We start from the raw sequence: 17056 nt of genomic DNA, 5'->3' as shown, positions 1-17056 counted from the left end.
CAAAGCATTTTTAGTTTTATTAGTAGTAACAAAACTTTAGTTTTTAGCAAGACATACTTTAGTTTTGCTAATGGTGTATATGTTTATGTCTCACCAATCACTCATAATTAGTGACATTGTCTTGAATTAGCATTGCTAAAAGTAGGTTAGCAAAATGTTTTTGGTTGTGCTAATAGTACAGATGCTTAGATCACACCAATCAGTAATAATCAGTGGCATTGTCCTGAATTAGCACCCCTAACAGTAGATTAGCAAAATTTTTAAAGTTTTATTAGTAGTAGCGTTAAGTTTTAGCAAGGCGTCTTTAGTTTTGCTAATTGTGTATATGTTTATGTCTCACCAGTCAGTTCTAATCAGTTCTCTTCACTGGCTTCCTGTAGCTGCTACTCGCATCAGATTCAAAACCCTGACGCTGGCCTACAAAGCCAAGAACGGACCAGCCAGCCCCTCTGTACTTGATGGCAATGGTCAAAAGCCGATCCGCACCAAGAGCCCTTCGAGCTTCAAGTACGGCTTGGCTCGACCCGCCATCCCTCAAAATCCGTGGAAGACAAGCGTCCAGGCTTTTTTCTGTCCTGCACCAAAGTGGTGGAACGAGCGTCCCCTGGGTGTCCGAACGGCCGAGTCGCTCGCTGTCTTCAAACGCAGACTGAAGACCCTCCTCTTCAGAGAGTACTTGGACGATTAGAGTACTATGGTCGTCTTATTGTCTTGTGTTTAGTAATGTCTAAAGCTTAGAGGTATCTTTGAACTATTAGTCTTTTCTAACTAGCTGAGGTTTTTCTTGGGTAAATAGCAAAGCACTTTGTAAGTCGCTCTGGATAAGAGCGTCTGCTAAATGCCTTAAATGTAAATGTAAATCAGTGTAATCAGTGGCATCATCTTAAATTTGCATTGCTAACAGTAGGTGTTGTTTTGTTGGTAATAACAAAACCCTTGTTTTTACCAAAACTATGGACACCAAAGATGTCCTGCTGAATTTGCCTATATTGTGTGAATTAGATTTATAAGCCATGGCATTCAAACAATGCACAGAAAGTTCTCCACGTGTTCTGCTGCATCTGTTTGTATCTATTTGAACAGGCCTGGGATAGACACTTGTGTCTGACTGATCAGTTCAAATCAGAGGCATCGTCTTGAATTAGCATCGCTAATCTCTGCATTTCCTCCTTATCTCCCAGCTACAGGCTTTTTTATTTTTGTTCTGGGAAACTTCTAATCTCTCTTCATTTATTTGTTTTAGGCCGAGATCCTCAGTCAGGGCACGGCCATTGCTGCTGTCTTTGTCTCTCTCTCTCTCTCTCTTACTCTTCCCTCTGTATGTGTGTCTCTCGCTCTCTCTCTCTCACACACACACAGTGGAGGTCATGCTTGGTGTTCTCATGTTGCCTGCAGCCTTGGCCTGATAAAAACCTGCTGTGGAATTTTGGCCACACATCCTCCTTCCTCCCTCCCTCTGCTTGGCCGTGCTGCCAAATATGGACCAGTTCTCGCCACATCAGCTGAAATACGACGCTTTTTTGGTGAGGGCTATCGAAAAAATGTGTGTGCACGTCTGTTTGTTTGTTGTGTTTTACCCGTTTGCACAGCTGACTTTGAGGGTTTTGACCAAAAAAAAAAAAAGAGATGACATCACATTTTCCGTCTTTTTTTTTTCTTAAACTGCACTTATGCACAAGTGAGGGATTATGTAAGGAATGCTCTCTCTCTCTCTCTCTCTTTCTCTTCTCAGGCATGTCAGAATGATGGTGAATGATTCACCATGCAGTAGGAAAAAAAAAACCTTTGCTCTTTTCCTGCTCTGCACACTGCTATGCTCTACTCTAGTCCCGAGGCCTCTTTCAACCCTTACAAGGTAAAAGTTATTATAAATGAGCCATTTTGCTGTAATATTCCAATACAAACATGAAATTGAAAAATTCAGTTGTTTGTTTGACCATGAGTTGCTTTCCAACCTAAAAATATATATACAAAATATTTGCATTCAGATAATAGTAAACAGAGGCAAAACAGCTTCTAGTCAGTATTTTGTTATATTATAATAATAATGATTACACTTTATAAAATATTATACAATTATTATTATTTAAAACAATAATGACCTTTTCATTTATTGTTATATTTGTTTTTGTGATGTTGTTGTGTTGTATATTAACTTATATTATATTTTATATTATAATAAATATATTTTAATACATAAGACATATAAATAAATAATATAAAATAAATATTTATTTAATAATTTAAGCCTTCTATGAACAGGTGTTTAAAATTTAATCAACACTAAACACAGTGCATCTGGTGTAAAATTGTTTGCTGCAGTTTTAAGGATGCTGTATTGTCAAATAAATAAATGAATAAATCCATAGCGTAGAACAGCAAATAACAGCACTGTAAAGCTGAAATATATTTTAGTTATATATCATTTATGTATGTTTTGATCAATCTGGGCATGTCTTCAGTCTGAACAGCTTTTGTTTTCTTGGGCTGCTGCTGTTGTATTTCATCACTGGGTGTAATAGTACTGTTTCTCTCAGTGGGATCACACTGTGTTTGATGTGTGGTAGTGCGTGTGTGTGAGTGTGTGTGTGACCTCAAGGTCAAATGCATGTTTGCGTTGTTAAATGGACTGTTATAACCACACAGCTCAACAGATTTGATGTGTTCGGCTGTCTGTTCTGTTTTTCTTAGTTTCCTCACAGCAGCCTTCCTGATAACACTGAACTCACTACTCCACTACATGTTGCTACTCATCACACACACCCATACACACACACACACAAAGGCCACTGTCTTTTTACACATTGAAACAGCCAATCGCAATCCACATTTAAATTAGCTCATGCATATTAAGGAGCAAAGCTCAGCGCTTGTTGTAGATGTACAACATTGTGGGTGTAAATATGGACTATAAATCAGTCAGAGGTACAGATTTTAATACAAGTAGCAGAAGTTTGGTAAAATACAATAGCAAACGGTAAAAAATAATAAATAGAAATATTGGTGTGATGTCAAATATAACAATAACTGTCGTCTGCTGATTAGACCAGCAGAAACAATAAAAGAAAAGGCAGTTTCAGTGTTTGATATGTGAGTTGATGACTTTAACTCTGTTAAATCACTTTTTTGGGGTTGTAAAATATTGAGTTCTGTTTTTTATCATTTACAATTTATTTCTCTATTTTTCTAAGGTCATTTACCCAATCTCAGTTCATGTGAACTCCCCCAATCACTAACAATGCCCCCAACACTTGAAGGATAAAGATTTGCACGTCTCCTCCGACAAAGGTGAAGCCAGTCACCTCCTCTTTTCAAACTGCCGCTGATTCAGCAGCCAGTACGCTCTGAGAAAAGCGTAGCTCCCCAGCTCCACCACAACAGACGGCTGTGCTGACCAACATCACATGAGGAGTGATGTGGGGAGGAAATACCATCAACCCACCCCTGAATATGCAACCCGTTTTGTGCACTCTCTGACTCTGGTTGGTAATGGCAAGCAGCCTGACCAGGATTCTTCCAGATTCCTCTGATCGTATTGGCAGCTCCTAAGTTCATTGGACTACTCTGAACCTAACTGCAGATGTGATGTTTGTCATGGTGCTCAGATCATAATCTGCTTTTAAAAATATTGTTATATTTTATTGTTACATATAATAAAATGAGTGTGTGTTCATCGCAATTTACTGGTGTGACCAAACATCACCTTCAAGAACTGACTGTTCACTCGCTGCCTAATATATCCCGCCCCTTGATAAATGCAACTGTAGACGAAGATAATCAATGTTTTTCACTTCACCTGTCGATGTTACGGCTAAAGTAGTGCCTAAAAATATTATTTTTATTATTATTATTATTAGAGTATATAGAGTATATTTATTATGCTATTGACAGGTAGACAGATATTCTTTGCATCCAGTACTACACAAATCAGTCATAACATTAGTACCGGTTAGACAGGTTACATAACATTCACTGTCATTATCTACAGAGGCATCTATCAAAAGGCGGGATTACAGATTAGGCAGCAAGTGAACAGTCAGTTCTTGAAGTTGATGTGTTGGGAAAGTGGGAAAAATGGGCAAGTGTGTGTGACAATTACACAACTGAGTCAGAACATCTCCAAAACATCAGGCAGGTCTTGTGGGACTTACCAAAAGTGGTCCAAGAAAGGACAGCTGGTGAACTGGCGACAGGGTCATGGACACCTAAGAGTCATTGATGCTCATGAAGGCCCCACCCTTCAGGATTGAAGGGATCTGCTGCTTACGTCCTGAAACCAGATACCACAGGATGCCTATAGAGGACTCAATATTAGGCAGGTGGTACTAATGTTATGGCTGATCGATGTATATAAAGACTTCATGTAGCTGATTTTGTTTTTTTTCTTAGTAAGAATACATGTTTTTTTCTCATGTATGGGTTTAGTTAGTTCACTTGTCAGTACAGCAGGACTTTGCAGGAGAGGATGTAGGTGTTAGCTGATGCTGATTGGTCAAATGCTTTAAGCGCCATGTTGAGACTCATGGCACGTTTGTGGCTAAGAATGTGATCTCAAGCCTCAGAGAACAAAAGGCCCTCACTGCTCACTGAGCTTTTGTCATAGGAAACTACAGAAGGAGAAATTCACAGCTGTCTCTCTCTCTCGCGTGCTCGCTCATTCCCCTCGCTCTCTTTCTCTCTTTGTCCGTTTCCCTCCCTACCTTCCTAATCGCTCTCTTTCTCGCTTTCTTTTTTCTTCTTACCTCTCTTTCTTACCATCTCTCTCTCTCTCTCTCTCTCTCTCTCTCTCTCTCTTCTCCCCATATCACACACACACTCTCGCCTCAGGCCTGCTGCATCATCCTCTCTCATTCTTTCTTGTCTCCGCCCATTTACCCCCCTCGGCTGCTCTCTCTCTGTCTGCTCCAGCCTCTGACAAACTGTATGAATCCACCAGTGTGTGTTCTTGCACACCCATCAGACATGAGGAGGGGCAGACGAGACAAGGGAGCGAGACAGAAAGACAATGAGAGTGAGGGAGGGGTAGAGAGAGAGAGAGAGAGAGAGAGAGAGAGACTAAAGGAGAGAAGAAGAGGAAGAAAAAGAAAAGGAATGTGTGGACTGTTGGGAAATGTGATGGAGGGTGCAGGGCGGGGGAGGACAAGGACCATCGCCATGGGACCTCCACCGCATCCCTCAGTTAACGGAAATTACAGGGGGGAAAAAAACAGCAAATGATGAGCAATCCAGCCGAGAGGCAGTAGAGTAGCTTGCACATTCCACATGGTCTGAGGGGGGCTGGAAGAGAAACAAATGAAGAAGCGAAAAGCACTCCGGCCCTACTTCATTTCGCCAGCCTTTAGTCAGGCATGCCAGCAGCTTTGCTACAATAAAGCTGAAATCCTCCAGAGCAAAAAAAAAAACTAATTTCCAGTTCTCTTGTGACCCCGAATGCAGTCGATTAGACGTGTTTGACTCAAACCAAGTCGAGATGTTAAGCAATCATAAATTTAGACTTATTTCTGTCGTTTTTTGGCACAGTATGGCCTACTCTTATCTCTAAAATTGACCAAAGCTATATTGCAGGGCTAAAAAAAGTAGTAGTCTAATGTATATATATATATATATATATATATATATAATTTTTTATTTCTAATAAATTTTTTATACATTTTCTCCCCTTTTTCTGGATTGCCAATTACCCACCCCATACATAGTCTCCTCCTATCACATGCATTGCTCCGGACACTGGGAGGGTAAAGGCCGACACACGCCTCCTCTGGCCTCTTTTTCCTGAAACTGATGCATCCAATCACCAGACAACCAGCGCGCTCAGAGGAAAGCACTGTGCACCCGGCTTCATTGCATTGGCCAGCAGACGCCAGTGCCGGCCAGCATTGCACTGGAGCAATGTGCAGAGAAAGTGCCATCTACCCACCCTGGAGAGAGCAAGGTCAATTGTGCTCTCTTGGGGCCCCGGCCTCCCATGGCTAGCAGCATGACCAGGATTTGAACTAGCGTTCCTCTGGTCATAGTGACCGTGCCTTACTCTGCTGGACCACTCAGGGCCCCAGTAGTAGTATATTTATGATTCCATGGTTCTATTAATGTCACTTTTAGGGAAATATGTTGAGTGATGTATCCTCAACATCCTCCTATATCCTATGTTGGGTTTTTTTTTCTATTTACATGTTTGGTGTATAATATTTTAATTGATGCTATGTGATACATGTATGCCTTCCGTTATTTTATATATAAAAAAGCAGTAGTAGCAGCCTTCTTACTATCTGTACTTCTGCCCATTTTTGATTGCTTTTGGATGCCTTAAAATACCTGGTATTACCTTCTGAAGACTCAGACAATCCAGAACAATTGCTGGATCATGCATCATGCAGCATTCTTACAGTTTCACACAGCCGGGTGCTCACTATGCAACAATCCATCATTTCTTATCTGTGGTCAGCTATCGGTGCACCTGCTGTAGTTAATGGCCACTGAAACCCGTTCCAGACAATTCTTCCTTTGTTCCTCCCTTTGCCAACAGTACAGTCATAACTGTCTGCTGTTTGTAGACATGTTATGGTTGTAACTGAACTCCACAAGCTTGTGAGGCTTACTTACACTATATAGTCCCTCAGACCTTACACTAAGGTTTAACCACACCTACTCCTAGAAACTCATGATTTTATTGTATTTGTATTACAATATATGTCCATTTGAGAGTGTGTCCCCCCTATGTTGCAGTAATGGCTACTCTTCTGGGAAGACTTTACTCTAGATGTTGAAACATTGATGTAAGGATTTAATTGCATTTAGCCACAAAAGCATTAGTAAGGTCATGGACTGATGGTAGATGATTAGTTCTGGATCACGGACAGCGCTCTTGCTCCTTCGAAAGGTACTGGGCGGAGCTCCATATCTCCAGAAATCGCAGTACCAATCACTCACAGTTCAACTCTGGGGGGAAAACAAGGGTTTTATGCACCTCCAGCCAAAGTGTTGTTTTGGGCATGGTGACATTTTAGGCCCCAGAGCTTCCTTTCTATTATGAATTATTCAAGCTGTGTTCACGCAGTTAAACACCTGTATTAGCAATGACAAAACCATGACGTAGCTTCATGGTTTCAATAATTAGAAAGGGTGTCTGGATACGTTTGGACATCTAGAGTAGGTATCAGCTTCACAATATCTACGTATTTGCCTAAACAATATTTACACAGGTGTTCCCAAACTTCTGACCAGGATTTCTGTGATGTCAAGTGATGTCATTGATCAATAAAGATTAAGGACCATGATATCAGTCACACATGTTGTCATTCTTTATAAACAGAGCTTGATATTGTAGATCAAAAACAGCATGAGGTCATGCACGTCTGAGTGACTGTTTGTAAGATAAATGTGTCTAAATCTATGCTAAATCTTTCTAAATGACTTTATGAAAATGTTAGACATGTGTCATAACTTGGCTCCTAAGTGTACAGAGTCACTGCTTGCCGTTTGTCCCGATACTGTCTCTGTGGCTTCTGTTGTGATTGTATCTGAGTTGTCAGAGGCTTTTAACATGGCTATACCACAAAAAGATGGTGGCAAGTCCTCATTCAAATATCAGAATATAGTGCATTAAAAGCTTTTGAAGTGACAGCTTGGCTCGTCTCCTCCTTACCCCAAAAGAAATCAATCAGTCAAGACGTGCCTAAAGTAGGCCAATGTAGCTAACAAGACAGCTGTAGCTGAATTTCATGTTTAATGTTGTTCAGTAGTGTTAAAGTCACATAAGCAAGTCTACTTTAGGGTACTTAACAACCTATAGGCCTCTAGTTTAGCGATCTTTAGGTGAGCTGTCAACCGCGCACCTTGTGTTAGGGCGTCAGTGTGTCTTTGCTATTGTGATGACTTAATTAATCATGGGTGTATGTTAGGTGTAACATGCAATAAACCAATCAGCCATTCCCTTTAAGAGCCAGGTGCAGTCTGACTTTGGCGGATTGCTAATTCAATGGCGCACCTACCTGGCGCCACGATACTCCCCTCCTGCGAACCACCAATATGAATCCTGCTGATCCCATCATTTATCCTTTTTTTGGAAAGAATGGAGAAATTAGTCAAACCGAATTGTTCATAAAGAACTGCAAAAGAACAAGCGAACGAAAGGTGGTGTAGCGCGTCGGGCACATGTCTGTGTTGACAATTCATTGCCAAGTTAGTAATGAATGTCTGACTGTTGACGTCTGTCTCGGTTGTTTTCAGTCAGTGTAGCACCTGTGTTTTCCATTGCCAAGATATATCTAAGCAATATAACAAAGATTTACCTGAACACACCTCATTTCGAGACCACAACGCCCATCTGCGTAGATATATACACAAGCATCGTTGCTATTTAAATGATGCAGGCGGAAGGCTTGAAAATAGACTGTTAGGGGGATGTAAGATAGCAATGAGCATGGTGAAGCACCTTGTGCAGGGTGCAAGATAGGGCCCCTAATGTGGTTTAAGACTATAAGTGTGATGAGTAAAGAGTGCAGTTTGCACAATGCTAACTAGTAATGGCGCTTTTAGAACTCACTATCCACATTAGCATCGTAGCTCCAGTGCACAACTAAATAAGTAAACTTTAGACAGTTGTGGCTGTAAAAGGACATCCCCTTATTAGATGTATGTACAGTGGGGAGAACAAGTATTTGATACACTGCTGATTTTTCAGGTTTTCCCACTTGCAAAGCATGTAGAAGACTGTATTTTTTATCATAGGTACTCTTCAACTGTGAGTGATGGAATCTAAAACAAAAATCCAGAAAAATACATTGTATGATTTTTAAATAATTAATTTCCATTTTATTGTGGGAAATAAGTATTTGATCATCTATCAACCAGTAAGAATTTTGGCTCTCACAGACATGTTACTTCTTCTTTAAGAAGCCCTCCTGTTCTCCACTCATTACCTGTATTAACTGCACCTGTTTGAACTCGTTACCTGTATAAAAGACACCTGTCCACACACTCAATCAGTCAGACTCCAGCATCTCCACAATGCCCAAGACCAGAGAGCTTTGTAAGGACATCAGGGATAAAATTGTAGACCTGCACAAGGCTGGGATGGGCTACAGGACAATAGGCAAGCAGCTTGGTGAGTAGGCAACAACTGTTGGTGCAATTATTAGAAAATGGAAGAAATGCAAAATAACGGATAATCTCCCTCGGTCTGGGGCGCCATGCAAGATTTCACCTCGTGGAGCATCAATGATCTTGAGGAAGGTGAGGAATGAGCCCAGAATTACACGGCAGGACCTGGTCAATGACCTGAATAGAGCTGGGACCACAGTCTCAAAGAAAACAATCAGTAACACTCTACGCCGTCAAGGATTAAAATCCTGCAGTGCACGCAAGGTGCCCTTCCTCAAGCCAACGCATGTCAAAGCCCGTCTGAAGTTTGCAAATGACCATCTGAATGATCCAGAGGAGGAATGGGAGAAGGTCATGTGGTCTGATGAGACAAAAATAGAACTTTTTGGTTTAAACTCCACTCGTCATGTTTGGAGGAAGAAGAATGATGAGTACAACCCCAAGAACACCATCCCAACCGTGAAGCATGGCGGTGGAAACATCATTCTTTGGGGATGCTTTTCTGCAAAGGGGACAGGACGACTGCACCGTATTGTGGGAAGGATGGATGGGGCCATGTATCGTGAGATTTTGGCCAACAACCTCCTTCCCTCAGTAAGAGCACTGAAGATGGGTCGTGGCTGGGTCTTCCAGCATGATATCGACCCAAAACACACAGCCAGGGCAACTAAAGAGTGGCTCCGTAGGAAACATCTTAAGGTCCTGGAGTGGCCTAGCCAGTCTCCAGACCTGAATCCAATAGAAAATCTTTGGAGGGAGCTTAAAGTCCGTGTGGCCCAGCGACAGCCACGAAACCTGAAGGCTCTGGAGGAGATCTGTATGGAGGAGTGGGCCAAAATCCCTGCTGCAGTGTGTGCAAACCTTGTCAAGAACTACAGGAAACGTCTCATCTCTGTAATTGCAAACAAAGGTTTCTGTACCAAATATTAAGTTTCTTTTTCTGGTGTATCAAATACTTATTTCCCACAATAAAATGGAAATTAATTATTTAAAAATCATACAATGTATTTTTCTGGATTTTTGTTTTAGATTCCATCACTCACAGTTGAAGAGTACCTATGATAAAAATTACAGTCTTCTACATGCTTTGCAAGTGGGAAAACCTGAAAAATCAGCAGTGTATCAAATACTTGTTCTCCCCACTGTAGCAATGGCACATTTTCTAACCTCTCTTTATCATTCCAGGAGTTAAATCAGGAAATGACCTCTGTCCTGATTGACAGCTCTGTCTTGCCTTTAGCTAGTTCAAAAAGCACTGCAGGCTCTTTATACCTCAATGTGACAGGATAGAGCTACACTATATGGACAAAAGTATTGGGACACCTGCTAATTCATTGTGAGTATTTAAAAAAATAAATAAAAGTATTTGACTGCACTCAGTGATAAAAACAATAGTAAGGTCAGGATCACCACCCCACCTCATCCCCAACTCAGCTCCACTGCTCCACAACTTAATCCTAGGAGCCCAAACCAGGCGTTAGGAATGGTGCCTGTAGGTTCATGAGAGTCCTATTCTATGGACAGTACTTCTCTACAGGGACTAGACAAGCTATGTGTGTGTGCATTTGCACATCCGTGTCAGCAATGGGTGCAACTTAAAGTAGCTGAATGCCTTTATTTGAAGGGATGTCCACAAACATTTGGATGTGTAGTGTATCTATAACTGCTGTGGGCTACAAAAGATGGATGTATATACATGGATGTAAATGCATGTTGTTTTAAGCGCGTATGTGCCCTTTAATGTGGTATCTGGGCATACCTGGCTCCTGTTCGGCTGCTTCTCGGCTGCAATTGTGAGTTCCCAAGAACTTCTTGGGAAAAGCATGTTTGAAAGAGAGAGTCACGGGGGAAAACAGCCCAGCGATCCACTAGATTGTAAACACAGCCGGCCTCCATCACTGTCAGCCACATGGGCTGAGAGACCTCCCTCTCTCAGCAGTTCATGATCAACACAGTCAAGTGTGTCAAGACACGTAAACAGCGGGCTCCAGAGAGGCCTGCAGAAGGGAATTCCACAGTACGTAGCATCTTCGGCCAAAAGGTAGAGGAGGAACGTCCAGTACCGAGTCTCAATCTGGGCAGGACGGACGAAAGGACAGTGCAGCTGCCTCAAACTGCCAGAAAGCTTGAGAGAAAATGGCTTTACAGAGTACAGAGCAATGACAACACGTAATATTAGGATTTGCGATTCATTACATGATTACTCTGTTCCTTATCGATGTGAAACCCAAACAGAGCTCGGCTTAGTCAAAACAATTGCTGGTCATGACCGTGTGTGGAACTTTTAGCATACGCTCAATTTGGGAATGAGTGTTTATGTTTCGGGAAGATGTTTACTTTCTTTATAAACAGGACAGAAAATAGAAGAGCAAACTAAGAGAAGAGAAAAGTGGAGATGACAAATACTTAAGCAACTTATGCTCAAATCAGAATATTATGACCACCCCATTATATCAGCTCCACTTACCATACAGGAGCATTTAGCAGTTCTATAATTACAGACAGTAGACCGTCTGTTTCTCTGAGTACTTGGTTGACCTTCTTTCAGGACCCCAAAGGACCATCAGTTTAGAGCAGGTATCATTTGGGTGGAAGATAATTCTCAGCTTTGCAGCGACAATGGCATGGTGGAACAAGTAGAACAGATACAGCAGTGCTGCTGGAGTGTTTAAACACTCTATTAGACACTCCTACCTAGTGCATTTGTTGCAGCAGTTTGTGTTGGTGGTCCTCTAGGCCTTTATCGGTGGTCAGAGGACGCTGCCCACAAGATGCTATTGGCTGGATATTTCTGCTTGGTTTTGTATTCCAGAGGTGTTTAAACACTCCAGCAGCACTGTTGTGTCTGATCCATGTGAATGACCCACCCCCCAAATGCTACCTGCTCTTTAGTGGTTCTGTGGGATCCTAACCACTGAAGAACAGGGTGAACCTTGAGGACACATACTCTTAAAGACAACGGCTTAAAGAACCATTTGAAGCAGTGTTTAGTAGAGTTTATGGGGCCTACCCTGTGCTTTTTCCTTGGCTGTGGAGAAAAAAAAGCTGCCCTATCTTACTGTACCTCACTTCATCTCACCCGTATTGAGACTCATACTTTGCAGTCTAACAAGTTTGGTGCTGTCTCTCTCTTTCTTGCCCTCCCATTGCATCAAGTTTACACTTGCAACACAGCACCAGCCACAACCTCCGCCTCACTAATGCTCCACCAGACCAGCTAACATTCACCTGTGCTAGCCAACATCGCTTATGAGGAATGAGAGGAGAGCGCCATCTACCCACCCGGAGAGAGCACAGGCAGTCGTGCACGCTCAAGCTCTGGCTGCTGATGGCAAAGCGGCATGGCTTGGGATTCAACCTCGCGACCCCCGGGCCATATACGCTAGTTATTCTGGACGTCTGATGGGCGTTTGTTTCTTCGGTTTGGTGGATAAACAAAAAAAGGTCACTTGATGCACCAACAAGACAACATGGGATGCCACAGCACTCAATCAAGCGATGGAGTTGGTTGGGGAGTGAGGAAAGCCAGGTGATGTCATGGACGACACAATTGCCAGATTTCAACAGCATTTGAGAACCTGGTGAGAAATGTGTGGAGACGGGAAAAAATCCGGCCACTTTTGGGCCATTTTAGTTTTGAACAGTTTTACGAAAGCATTATGAGACCTAACATATGACAAAGCAGTGAGAGATGGCCGTCCAGGTCAGAGGAGTAGCAGAGGTGACTGTTTTTGACTGCTAGTGTATAAACCACTTGTGAACTAGTGGCATCGTATCTCAACATCTTGAAGGAATAGTCCACTGAAAAATCACTCTTACATAGTTTTCCCCTTGTAACGCAGGCGTACTCGATTAGCCAACAGATGCTTAGTCGCCTGAGGTTCGCTTCTTTCGCTTTGCACTGAAAACAACATCTACAAAATCCCTTAGGGTGACCCTAGCCCAAGACTTCTACTGGCCTTGTACTTCTATAAGCCTTGTAACTCCAATCCCAAACTAAAGAAGCCTGTATCGTACTAACGGTCCAGGCATGTCCACCAATACGCTGACATTTCGACGTCATGCTTCGTTAAATTTAAGCGAAGCGAATAGAGGAAATAAAGAAGGGTACTGAAAAATGTTACACCCTCAGTGAAGAACAAACTGATTCTTTGTCATCTGGCACTGAAACAGTGTCAATTAGCTAGGCTTGTGATGAGAGAAGCAGTGCGAGGGAAGCAGCAGGAAATCAGAACAATTGATTCCCTTCAAACTGCAGCTCCCACACTGCCAGGGCTGTTTAGCTAGCAGAAGTGGCCTGGTGTTCCACGATCCGAGACCAGTTCTGCAAGTTGATGCACAATAGCCTGGTTACACGTTTGGATTGTGGAAGTTGGTTGCAGATCAGTTTTTAATAATATATGAACCCTAAGTAGTGAGCTCAGCAGGAAATGACTCTGCTTCTTGCTCATTTCACGTGTGGAGCGTCAAACTACGGGCGTCTACTGCCCTCTAGCTGCAGACGGAGGGACCTGCAGCCTCAGTAAAATTCCACTCGCGATGAAGTGATGGGACGCTCGATTCAGCTTAGCAAGCCGAATCTCCAGAACCGCCTGTTTTAATGAACCGAGTGTTCAATTCATTGACTCCCAAAGTCAAAGCAAGTCAGCTCATCCACCAACAATGGGATTTAATTCTGTGTGTGTGTCCATCTGTGTGTCCATAATAACTAGCCTCATCCCCTCTGTGTTCCTGCTGGAATCTACAGAAAGAGAAATGTGGCACAACAATGTTTATCGCTAGATGTTCTATTAGATGTTACTTTACTCTCCTATATCTGAGTCTGATTTCACAACCTCTACTGGGGGTGGGTGAATCAACGCTGAAGCAGAAAATACACTATATGGAAAAAAAAAAAAAAAGTATTGGGACACCTGCTCATTCATTGTTTATTCTGAAATCAAGGGTATGCTTCTACTGGAGTAACTGTCTCTACTGTCCAGGGAAGAAGGCTTTCTACTAGATTTTGGAGCAATGCTGTAAGGAGTTAATTGCATTCAGCGACAGTGATAATCATCATCCCACCACAACCCAACTCCCCAACTTATTTCAAACGTATTGGATGGAGCACCATCTTTCCTGAGGTGGGGCTTATACTTTTCTAGCCCACAGCTGGCATTAGGGATGGTGCCAATAGTTCGTGTTTATCTTCTCCTAAACCTTCTATTACCAAAGTCCCTGTAGTTAGTGAATAATACTCCTTGGTGTGAAATAAGCCTTGGAGTGTTAAGAGGTTAACAGGTCCTAACGGCCCGGGTCCCTTAAATGTCTTACAGTGTGATAGTTATTGTTAGAATTTTAATACAGGTCAAACTTATTATTCAGGTTTTAATTGAACATGTGTGTAAAGTGCTTGTTTCAACTCATTTGAACTCATTCATTCATTCATTAGGATTCAATTAAAAGAACCAGTTCAAAAGAACGATTCACTCATTTTCGGGCATTGCTGTTGCACAGCCAAATGTAAGCACAGATTGGACTGCAGAGGTGCAGACATGTTAGTCATCCCACGCCTGCAGGCCCCAGGCTTTCAGGAGCAATTGTGCCTAATGGCTGCTTGTTGAAGGACTCCAGGCCTGATAAGAAAACAGACGTTCCGCTCAGTTCTCAAGGCCCGTGGTTTCTGCGGCCCCACCCGAACATACTTAATGGATTAGAACAGTAGGGGGTGGGAGCCGAGAGGTGAACCAGTTGCAGCGTTTTCCTCTGTGTGTTTGAACCTCTCAGGTTACATCAATTGTGGAGAAAATTAGACAAGAATGTCCTCCTTGCTGTTTGCGTGAAAAGCTTGGGCCCGTCTTTTGTGACTTCTTTAGTCATATATGCTCTACAGGATATTAACAACCCCCTCCGTGGGAGTTCACTCTCTTTAAAGTGGCAGGAAATCACACCAGACCTACGCGACGTGTCCCTCGGGTCAAGCTGGTCAAGAACGCTCAGTTCATTCATTCTTCTGCGGAGGAGAATGGACATAGTGTTATGGCATTTGAACTAAGGAATATCACAAGACAAACACATTGGCTAAGCCAGTACAATGGGGCAGATAGTGAGTGGGTCAGAATGAGGGCATTGTAGTGCCCATTAGACAGATACTCCAGTATAATCAATCCCCAGTTTAAATACACATAGTTGAGTATAAGACAGCATGTATGCATAGAGATACACTAAAATAGTGCCTTTAATTTAACTCACACATAAAGAAAATGGTCAGGCAATTCATGACCTATGGTATTTCGAGACCGGTTTCCTGGTGTTTTGAACGTGAGGAGTTCTGTGGGCGGATTTTCAGAAGTGGGTGGTCTCAAGCAGAACCAAAACCTGCGTAGGAATAAGAGTATCAGTTCAAAAAAGTAAAGTACTAAGGAAAGTACACCTCTGTCAGTGTTAAGGCCATCTTAACTGGTAGAGACAGTGTTCAGTGTGCTTTTGGGAAAACTAGCCAGCAAACTTCTCAGTGCATTCAGCATCTGTCAGCACATGAACTGAGTGGGATTCTTTTAGTCAAAGAAGGGCAAAAATGTTCAAACTTCCATAATAAATATGTATGTCACAGTAATACAAACCATTAGTAGTACATTCAATAGCCTAATATGCATAGTGTATATAGTACAGTGTGGTATGAGGTATGACGAATGCAGGCCAGCGGTCAAACTTCTCAGATGGCACAGTAAACACACACCCTGTTTAATCTTCTATCTACAACGTACTAGAATGAGTAGGTCCCTGCAGATCTCTACCTGAGCACAACAGCAAGGTTATTAATAGTTGCAAATCATGTTGTCTTAACTATTGTGTGGCCAGGGGCATGTAATGTTTATTATTATTATCATTATTATTATTAATACTAGTATGTTTACAAATTACATTTGTATCATGACCTTCAAAAAACTCTGATAGACCTTTTCTCTCATTCCAATCAGTCACGTTCCTGCACTTTTCACACACTCATACACACAGTTTAAATCAAACATTTTCAAACATTTTGTTAAGTTAAGGTATGATGTATTATAAGCTGTGTTTTCTCGTTTTTTTCTGTGTGAAACTTAGAAGTAGAATCAAAGAGTGTTACAGGGAGGGCAATACACATACAAACATCCAATATGCTCTATGGATCTATGGATCCACCTTAGGTAGAGTAAGGGCCTTATTATTAAGACATGTAAGCCTCAAAGTCAGGAACATCAAGATAATTATATATAAATGAATATATAGATATATAAACAAAACATGTCCAGTTATATATAAATATGTAATATATATCTCAGCCTTTGAAACTATACTTAGTGTTGTATTTTCTGTAGGACTGAATCCAACCACCATGACAGTCGAAGGTAGAAGGATAATAGTAGGATTTTACCTGTTACAGATATGAACATATTCACATTATTCATATTTAATATCAAAACATTCATTAAAAATGTTATAAACTGGCAATGCCTTACCTTTAACTATTAACTACTAGTAACTATAGTGTGGCCAGGGATGGAAAGCACTTGAGTAACTGTACTTCATTGGTGCACTTGATTATTATTATTATTATTATTATTATGTTTATCATCATCATCATTATTATTATTATTATTATTATTATTATTATTATTATATTAAATACTAGTTGTTAATTACTGCTTGCATTTTTTATAATGGCCTTAAAAGAACTATTACTGAAATAAAATGTATAAAACAAATGAAAAAGTTTCCTTTATATAATATATATATAATATGTATTTATTATTATGTGTATTATATATATATATATATATTATTTATTTTATAATAAATGACTTAGTATGACTTAATTATGACTAGTGTAGTGAGTAGTGGGCTTCTGGAAACCTAACGTTTAGACCACTTGCGCCCTCCAGCGGCTGGAGGAAAGACTTTCTCTGACGAGTCACAACAAACATGGCGGCTCGGA

The 17056-nt window shown here is 41.4% G+C and overlaps 1 long non-coding RNA gene across 1 annotated transcript; it reads left to right on the top strand.

Moving 5' to 3' along the window:
• Positions 1-1288: 1288 nt before the first annotated feature.
• On the top strand, positions 1289-4329 carry LOC140536028 (uncharacterized). The gene is made up of 3 exons (XR_011977576.1): positions 1289-1523; positions 1733-1855; positions 3192-4329. It is a non-coding gene; the product is annotated as an uncharacterized lncRNA (long non-coding RNA).
• Positions 4330-17056: the final 12727 nt, after the last annotated feature.

Source organism: Salminus brasiliensis, chromosome 15 (genome assembly GCF_030463535.1).
Source record: "Salminus brasiliensis chromosome 15, fSalBra1.hap2, whole genome shotgun sequence".
In the NCBI taxonomy this organism is placed as follows: Eukaryota; Metazoa; Chordata; class Actinopteri; order Characiformes; family Bryconidae; genus Salminus; species Salminus brasiliensis.
Note: the sequence above shows the minus strand (reverse complement) of the source record. Positions and strands in the feature narration are given on the sequence as shown.